Source organism: Schistocerca gregaria, chromosome 10, assembly GCF_023897955.1.
Source record: "Schistocerca gregaria isolate iqSchGreg1 chromosome 10, iqSchGreg1.2, whole genome shotgun sequence".
NCBI classification, from domain to species: domain Eukaryota; kingdom Metazoa; phylum Arthropoda; class Insecta; order Orthoptera; family Acrididae; genus Schistocerca; species Schistocerca gregaria.
The window spans coordinates 66371946-66380755 of record NC_064929.1 but is presented as its reverse complement, the minus strand read 5'-3'; the positions used below and the strand labels follow the sequence as shown (position 1 = coordinate 66380755).

Genomic DNA, 8810 nt, shown 5'->3' with positions numbered 1-8810 from the left:
AGGAACTGACAACCCCAGATAACCCATCAACATGTGTTGATTTATATAAACTGGTAAACAGGTCTTTATATAAAGAACACACTAAAGTAACATTTGGAAAAGGAAATATTGTTCTATAACTGACAATCGACGATACTTCCACATCGTATTGCTAACTAAATCAGTACGTCTTTAGCGATCATAACCCACGGACAGCGCAGTCAGTGTGTGCGATAGTCACCTGCGTCGAAATACGTGCGCGTCGCGCGAGTGCGAAATGAAGACAGAAGAATACCGCCCTTACACCAAGTGTTTTACCGCTAGGGGCGCGGTGATTCACCTGCAGCGACGCGCCACATTTGCTCTTAGAATAGCAGAGCAACTACCGACTTTTACTCTTTGTTTTTTGTAGAGATTCTGTTACTCTTGTTGTTATAGTAGCGCTTGGACACAACTGTGAATGTGGAGAGTTAACAAATATGTTTGAAGTTCCATCTCGTCTTTGATTGTATGGAAGTTCAAGTGCGTGATTTTCTCACATAGTTACACCTCTCGTCAGTGATGACCCCCACGCGATTTTTACGAACGGAATTAGCAAACAACAAAGGAACCGTCTACGGTATCACGCCTGGCATTGCGCCTCCAGCCCTTCTGGTCCCATAATCCTGCATTCTGGTTTGCTGAGGTGGAGACAAGCTTTTCCTACACCGGAATAACCGCAGATAACACAAAATTCTCTTTTTTCGTAAGCCAGCTTGATTAGCGATGTTGTAAGGAGCTCCAAGACATAATAACAGCTCCTCCGACGAAAAACGCCTACGACAGATTAACAGCACAGCTCATACGTAGTATAGCGGCTTCACAGGAAGGTCGCAATTGCCAGGTATTGACACAAGAAGAAATGGGCGACAAGAAACCCTTACAATACCTTAGCCATCTTTACAATGAAGTAGACATCGACACACTTCGTAACAAACTCCTGCGCATGATTTGGAGCAACCGTCTGCCGGTCCAGGTGAAAGAAACATTCGGACATCTTTGTTACTGGACGTGGTCGCAGAACTTGCTGACCGCATACAAGGTGCCATCACGCCGTTCTCGCAGGTCAGTACAGTAACTGTTCCTTCCAGTGTTATGTCCATAAACCCTACGGTGTCGTGTGCCTATTACGATACCCTGGTCGCCAAGATGGATCTCTTAAGTGCACAGATGGCAGCTTTGCTTTCACGCGGTAATATGAGCCGCCGCAGCGGGCGTTGCCGATGACGTCCAAGGAGTCGCTCCACTTCGCATACCACGTCAGAGTTTGGGCCCACACTTTGCTGGTACCACGGGTCTAGTGAAACAGGGGATACAACGTCCGCTTTGACCCATTACGTCAGAATTGACGAGATACCATTTATTACACAGATGAAAGAGCTGACAAGAATGTTCAGAAACAAAGGAATACGAGAGATGAAAAAGATACACAAAATTCAGTAGTATTTTCACGTTAAGGACATCGTGTGTTTGTATCTTATTATTTCTCGCGAAAATAAAAGGGAAAAATGGATGGAAAATATTGGTAGCATAGAATAAATTACGTCACATATAAATAGGTAATATCCAAGAATGATTGCCTATCGAACGCCTCGGCTCCTAACGATATATATCGAATGTGCGAGTCAATGTCGACCGTACGATTCTGGTGGCGCGAATTGTGGTAAACGTGTAGTGCGTTGCCAGGGGAACATATTTTGTCGTTCTCGGTGTGAATAGCAATAAGCGAATGCGTTGTAGTTTCGAGTGCCGAGAGCCTTACATGACGAAATCTAATTCCTCGTTTATCTCGCGTGGAAAGTTATACCTCTTAGGATATCTGTATTTCTACAACTTAAGGTAGCCTGGGAAAATTGACCTTGAGTTGTATTCCGAACATCGTCCGAATTGTATTGCTTAAGTGCATTACATGATACAAGTTTGATGTACGTCGATTTCTTCGTTTTCAATCGCATTAATGTACTGTTGTTCAGTTGAAACATGTAGCCCCTGCTTCACTAAACCCTAAATGAAGCTCGGGATACATATTTCACATGTACTGTTTATTTGGGTCAATTCTAGTGTCCGATACCACCCGTTGGCTTTGACCATTGACGTAATGTCTGATGTTATTTAGTTTGTGCCGCAGATTGCTATCAATGAACGTTAAATGATTTCTCTGGATTTCTTCGTTACGCGCGCTATTAAAAATTCGATGTAGATTGTTTTGTTTTGGTCTCATAATTTGTTTTCGGCGTCTTTTGTTAATGAAAGTAGTCGTGATTTATAAGTAGTCGTGATTTATAAGGCCTTGATTTCTCACGCTGTTAGTTGTGGATGAGTCAGTTGTATTTACTGCGAAACTTCTGCTTCAGAAAATGAGTGACCGTAAATCAACTATAAAATGTTTGCAATCATTGGGTGTCATTGCTGAATTTTGCAAGTGCAGTGTCTGTGGAAATTATATGGATTTGACGAAGGTTGCGCCATCACGAACTTTCGACGAATACATGTGGACTTCCAGAAAAAAATAACATATGAAGATCCATACGCAGGGGGACGTGGTTCGAAAGATCGAGGCTGAATTTAGACGTAATTTTCATGCTTACCTACTATTTTTGCTATGAATATTATTGCAAATCTGTCATGCACGAAGCAGGGGTTTCATGTGACACCGTAGTCAACTGGTTCTCATTTTGTAAAGAAGTCTGCGGGGAATTTATAAAATATAGGGGGTCATTGGGGGGGGGGGGGGGGGGTCATAGTTGAAGTACATGAGTCACATTTTGGAAAGAGAAAGTACGAAAGGGGGCACGAGGTTGTTGGGCTTTGGGTTTTTGGAGCAGTAGTTTCTGGAGGAGATTGTGCTGATATTGTATTTAGGGTTGTAGCTAATCGGACAAAGGAAGTCTATGCATCTTTAATAGAAGAACATGTGGAAGAAGGTTCTGTACTCATGTCAGATGGGTTTGCTTCGTAGAAGGGGTTGGCTGAAAGGGGTTATCATCATTTGGTCGTTAATCGCAATATTTAGTTTAAAGATTATAAGACGGGGACATGTACTAATACTATCGATGGGTATTGGGGGGGATGTGAAATCTGTTGTCGCGTGGGGAAAGAGAAGGATTTCAGATTTGCAAGGTCATTTAGATGAATACTGTTGGGGGAAGAGTATTCCTAAAGCTTATTGTTTATTTCTTGCATCTATCAAAGTTGTCAGCAAAATGTACAAGCCTCGTTTTGTTAGTTAGGTATTGGTGGGTCTGATACTATTTTCTTGTTTTGCGTTGGGTTTTTTTATGTTATTGTATTGTGCGAGTGCTACTTTTTTGGTTTCTCTGGAGGGAGGTTTTTCTGACCTTTTAATATTTTCTGGTTACAATGGTGGTCCGAGGGGCACTGCTGTTTCGGGTCTAGTTTAGCAGGGGGTACAACCCGTCAGCTTTGACCAATGACGTCAGAATTGGCCAGAGAGCATGCATTACAAAGATGAAAGAGCTGAGAAGAAAGTTCAGAAACAAAGGAATGCAAGAGAGAAAAACTGTACTTTACACATATAAGGGGCAGAAGCATTTTCACGTTAATGATATCGCGTGTTTGTATCTTAGTATTTCTCTGCAAAATACAATGGAGAGAAATGAATGAAATATATTACTAGCAAAGAATACATCACGTTACATGTATGACAGTTGTATCTCGAAACTCTTTAGAACTGTATTGCTTAAGTGCAGTATGGGATACAGGTAATAGTAATAATAATAATAATAATAATAATAATAATTATTATTATTATTATTATTATTATTATTATTATTATTATTATTTTCGATTATTCCCATTTAAGAGAGCGTTTGAACTTGAATTCCTTTATGATGATTGCTTATGTTTTTTTGTTTTCACTGTGTTCTTTCTTTCGCTCCGCTGTCCATTTGCATCCTGGTCTCTTCTGTATTGTGGTGTCAAATTTAGGTTTTTTGATGATGTTCCTGAATTCACTTCTATTTTCTGAATCGTTTACTGTTATGTGTGCTTGTCTGAGGTCCTCTTCAACTTCTTTTATCCATTTTGTTTTTCCCCTGCCTTAGTTGATGACTTTAAGAATTCTATTTGAAATTATGTTTTCATTCATCCTGTGGATATGTCCGTAGAACTGCATTCTTCTTTTCCTTATTGTATCCGTAATCTTGTCTGTGTATTTATGTAATTGTGATGTTGGTCTCTTCTTTCAGGTTCCTTGTTCTTGTATCGGACCAAAAATTTTCCTGAGAATTTTCCTTTCTTGTTTCTCTATTTCTTTGATTTTAGTTTGCCCACCTATTCGTGTTGTTTCAGATGCATACAGTGCCTCCGGAAGTACGACAGTGTTGTAGTGCCTCAATTTTGCGTTAATGGATATGGACTTTTTGTTATAATAGTTCCACGTGAGTGTATATGATTTCTGTAGTTTTTTTTATTCTCTCCCTGATGGCTGGATGATTTCTCCCAGGTACTTAAAATGTGGTACTTGTACGATTTTCCCATGGGTTGTCACAATAGGCAATTTGTCTTGTGGCACTCTTTCTATGTACTGGGTTTTCTCATATGAGATTTGCAGGCCAGTTCTTTGTGAAATTTCGTGTAACTTCTCTATGGCGTCAGTGGCTTCTTTTCTATTATTTGTGAGGATTGCAAGGACATCCGCAAAAGCTAAACACTTTACATTGAATCTATTATCTTTTCTAATACCAATTTGGATTCCTTTGACTTCTTTTCCCCACGTCCTGATAATTTGTTCAAGAATGATATTAAAGAGTAATGGTGAAAGTCCGTCACCCTGTCGCACTCCAGTTTCAAATGGTTCTGAGATATCCTCCATAAATTTAACCTTGGAGACTGTGTCAGTTAATGTTGCCCGAATGATTGCTCTTGTCTTTCTGTCAATGCTGAACTCTTCCAGCGTCTTGCAGAGCACTACTCTGTCTATTGAGTCGTAGGCCTTTTTAAAATCTACAAAAGTAACGACTGTGTTTTAATTTTTATATATTTTTATAATAGTAATTAATTATTAAAATTAATTAATATTACATTAATAATAATTATTATTATTGTTATTATTATTATTATTAGTATTAGTATTAGTATTAGTATTAGTATTAGTATTAGTATTACTTGTATCCCGTACTGCACTTACGCAATAAAGTTCAGTGTACATCGATTTCTTAGTTTCAACTAGCATTGCTGTCCTGTTGTTCACTTGAACTATGTATGCCCTGCTTCACTAAACTGTAAATGAAACACCGGATACAAATTAAAAACTCACTCAAAGTGTGTTGCTTAAGTACAGTACGGAATATGAGTTTGTTGTAAGACGGTTTCTTCGTTTTTACTAGCATTACTGTTCTGCTCTTCACTTGAACGATGTATGCTCCGCTTCAGTAAACTGTAAGTGTAAAACGGGATACAAATTGTAGATGTGTTGTTTATTTCGTCTCCGCTATTACTAACAGTCCTTTCTTATGTACATATCAGTACCACTGATGACAGAAGGACCTACATATATAATATATGTATACCAGACTTCCGTTGACCTCTATACATTTACACTGGTAACGAAAAGGTGGAAGTAGAAGTAAGTTACATTTACAACCTGTACCACAACTGAACTACACGGAGACAAGAAGACGACACATGTAGAATTTGTAACCCGTACTTCACTATGGGCTACAGTTTTCTTGTTGCCTTGGACGCTAATAGTATCCCATTCGTTACTTGAGCTATATATCTATAAGTAACATTTGTATCTTGTTCGCCAATTGACATATATAGTGTCCGTGTAAAGGCGAAGTGAAGGACAGGATACAAATTTTAGCTGTGTCGTGAGTGTAAAGGCGAAGTGAGGGACGGGATACAAATCTCAGTTGTGACAGGGGTTTCGCCTGTGATATAGTAAGTACACATTCGAAAATGTCGTACTGATACTAGTGCTGGGAAACGAAAGAATATCGACAGCTGAGAAATTTCTATTATGTAATGTCAAAATAGTGAAATACAGTGGAAGAAGCAAATGGAAACGTGAACTTACCATGCGGAAATATCGAGGAATAACCGAAGCTCGCCTAGACAGACAGTAACGAAAATTACATACCCACAAACAGACAAATCCATTCCTATAAACGAAAATAGGACAGTATAAATTGTTCTACGAAAACAAACTAATACTCCAAATTACCTCAATATCATTGCCAATAATTTTAATCTACGATGACAGCGCTTATTCGGAACACAGAACTTTTTTATTATCTATGCCTCGAAGTGAATACATTACTATCTATGACTAATGTATGACGTCATTGGTCAAAGCTGACGGGTTGTACCCCCTGCTTCACTAGACCCGCTGTTTCTTTGCCGGAGGGTTTATGTGAGTGACTCTTGGTTTCATATTTTCTACATCATTATAAAATTTTGCGTCTGATTGAGGGCGGGTTGGCCGGCCGCGGTGGTCTCGCGGTTCTAGGCGCGCAGTCCGGAACCGTGCGACTGCTACGGTCGCAGGTTCGAATCCTGCCTCGGGCATGGATGTGTGTGATGTCCTTCGGTTAGTTAGGTTTAACTAGTTCTAAGTTCTAGGGGACTGATAACCACAGCAGTTGAGTCCCATAGTGCTCAGAGCCATTTTTTTGAGGGCGGGTTGTAGGGAACAACTGATTTGGGTGGTACCTCATTCGTGCCTGACAGTTTATGTTTCTCATTATTTTTTCATTTGTTATTCTGGATTTTGTTTCTTCAGTTGCAATTTCACCTTCTAACATTATTATTTCTTGTTGTGTCCTTACTTCGTTCTTGTCAGCCTCGATATATGACTCCTTTGGAAGTTCATATGCGATAAGTTTCTTTTTATGTAGCCGCTTTTATGTTTTCCTTACCGATGTTTCTGCTACACTTCTCTTATTTTTACTGTCACTCCTGGTGTATCGATTTTACTGAGTGTTATTTGGAGCTACTGCAGCTGGTGTGACTTTTGTGTAGTATAGTTATCGGTTGCAAAATTTGGGTCATTTTTGCGTTTTATTTCTTTGCTTTTTTGCGTGTGCAGTAATGTGTGTAAAGATTTTCATTTTTTGAAAGACTAGTCGTATTCTGTACTTCACTAACAAGATCATTTTTCCAGCACGTTTCTGATATGTTATAAGATTTTTGCGCAACAAACAGTAATATTGGAGTCAGTAACTAGAAATAACCTCCTAGATAGGTTGCTTCTAGTTACCGATCCCAGCTGTTCGACGGTTCATTATTTAGATCGTTTTTGCAGTATGTGTGCAAAATATAATATAATATATGCACCCGTAATTGCTCTCATGTTCTTACCTATTTCAGTCATTTCAACCCGTTTAACTGAAATTCGCGCGTAAACAATAGTCGCGTTAAATGTATCATTTTATGGCAGGCTACATTCGTTTGTTTAAGAGTATGATCCGTCCCATTCATAGATCGTCCATAGCAGCATCATTGCCTTACGTATGACGTAATTGGACAAAGCCGACGAGTGGTATCGGACTCTTAATTCCTCTTTTATCTTGCGTGGAAAATTATACCTCTTCTGATATCTTTATTTCTACAACTTGAGGTAGCCTGGAAAAATTGACCCTGACTTGTATCTCGAACCTCGTTCGAATTGTATTGCTTAAGTGCATTACGGGATACAAGTTTGATGTACGTCGATTTCTTCGTTTTCACTAGCATTAGTGTCCTGTTGTTCAGTTGAACCATGTATCCCCTGCTTCACTAAACAATAAATGAAGCACGGGATACACATTTTATATGTATTGTTGATTTCACCGCCGCTGTTCTTGCGTAGATAAGTACTATCGATGGCAGAACGAGCTACGTACATAATATTTGTATCCCGTACTTCCGTTGACCTCTATATATGTACACTGCTAACGACAACTTGGAAATGGAGGTACGTTACATTTGCAACCTGTATCTCATTTGAACTATGAGAAGAGGCAATAGGACGACACACATACAATTTGTATCCCGTAGTACAGTTTTTTTTTTTCGCACTCAATGCTAATAGTATCCCATTCTTTACTTGACCTATACAGCTATACACAACATTTGTATCCTGCTCTCCAGTTGACATATTGGTAAATATTATCAGTGTTACATATGTCGTTCTTTTCGAATACGTAGTGTCAGGGTAAAGGTCAACTGAAGGACGGAATACAAATTTCAGTTGTGTCGGCCGTTTCGCCGTCAATATTGCTAGTAGAGATTCGAAAAAATCGTAGTGATACTAGCTCTGGGAAACGAAAGAAGAACGACAGCTGCGAAATTTCTATTGCGTACTGGACTACACGAAAACATACGTATTGGTGTAATACAACAATGAAATACGTCACAATAGTCAATTGCAGTAAAAGAAGAAAATGGAAAAGTGAATTTACCAGACGGGAAATTCCTAAAAGAACCGAAGCTTGCCTAGAAAGACATAAACAAAAATCACATACCCACATACACAACAAACACAAGATTTCTAAAATACTCTCTCTCTCTCTCTCTCTCTCTCTCTCACACACACACACACACACACATTCATCCCCCCCCCCCCCCCCCCGATCCTAATGTGAAATTACCTAACATATTTCGTACAGTACATTTGCCCAACATGTTTAATAAAACATTTAAATGGGCAATACTTTTGGGGAATACTATGTATCCATGAATATTCGTCTAGGTGACTTTGAAGTTGGAAATGTGGCGTTTCCCCTTCCCTACAAGTGATTTCATAGCTGTCCAATAACTGTCTATACTAAACAATCTGAACTCAATAT

General features: G+C 39.2%; 1 long non-coding RNA gene across 1 annotated transcript in view; it reads left to right on the top strand.

Moving 5' to 3' along the window:
* The first annotated feature begins 431 nt into the window (after positions 1 to 431).
* LOC126293392 (uncharacterized) overlaps positions 432 to 8810 on the top strand; it is a 52360-nt gene continuing 43981 nt past the window's right edge. Inside the window, exon 1 of the long non-coding RNA XR_007552287.1 lies at positions 432 to 1083. This is a non-coding gene — a long non-coding RNA (uncharacterized LOC126293392). The remainder of the gene's footprint in view (positions 1084 to 8810) is intronic.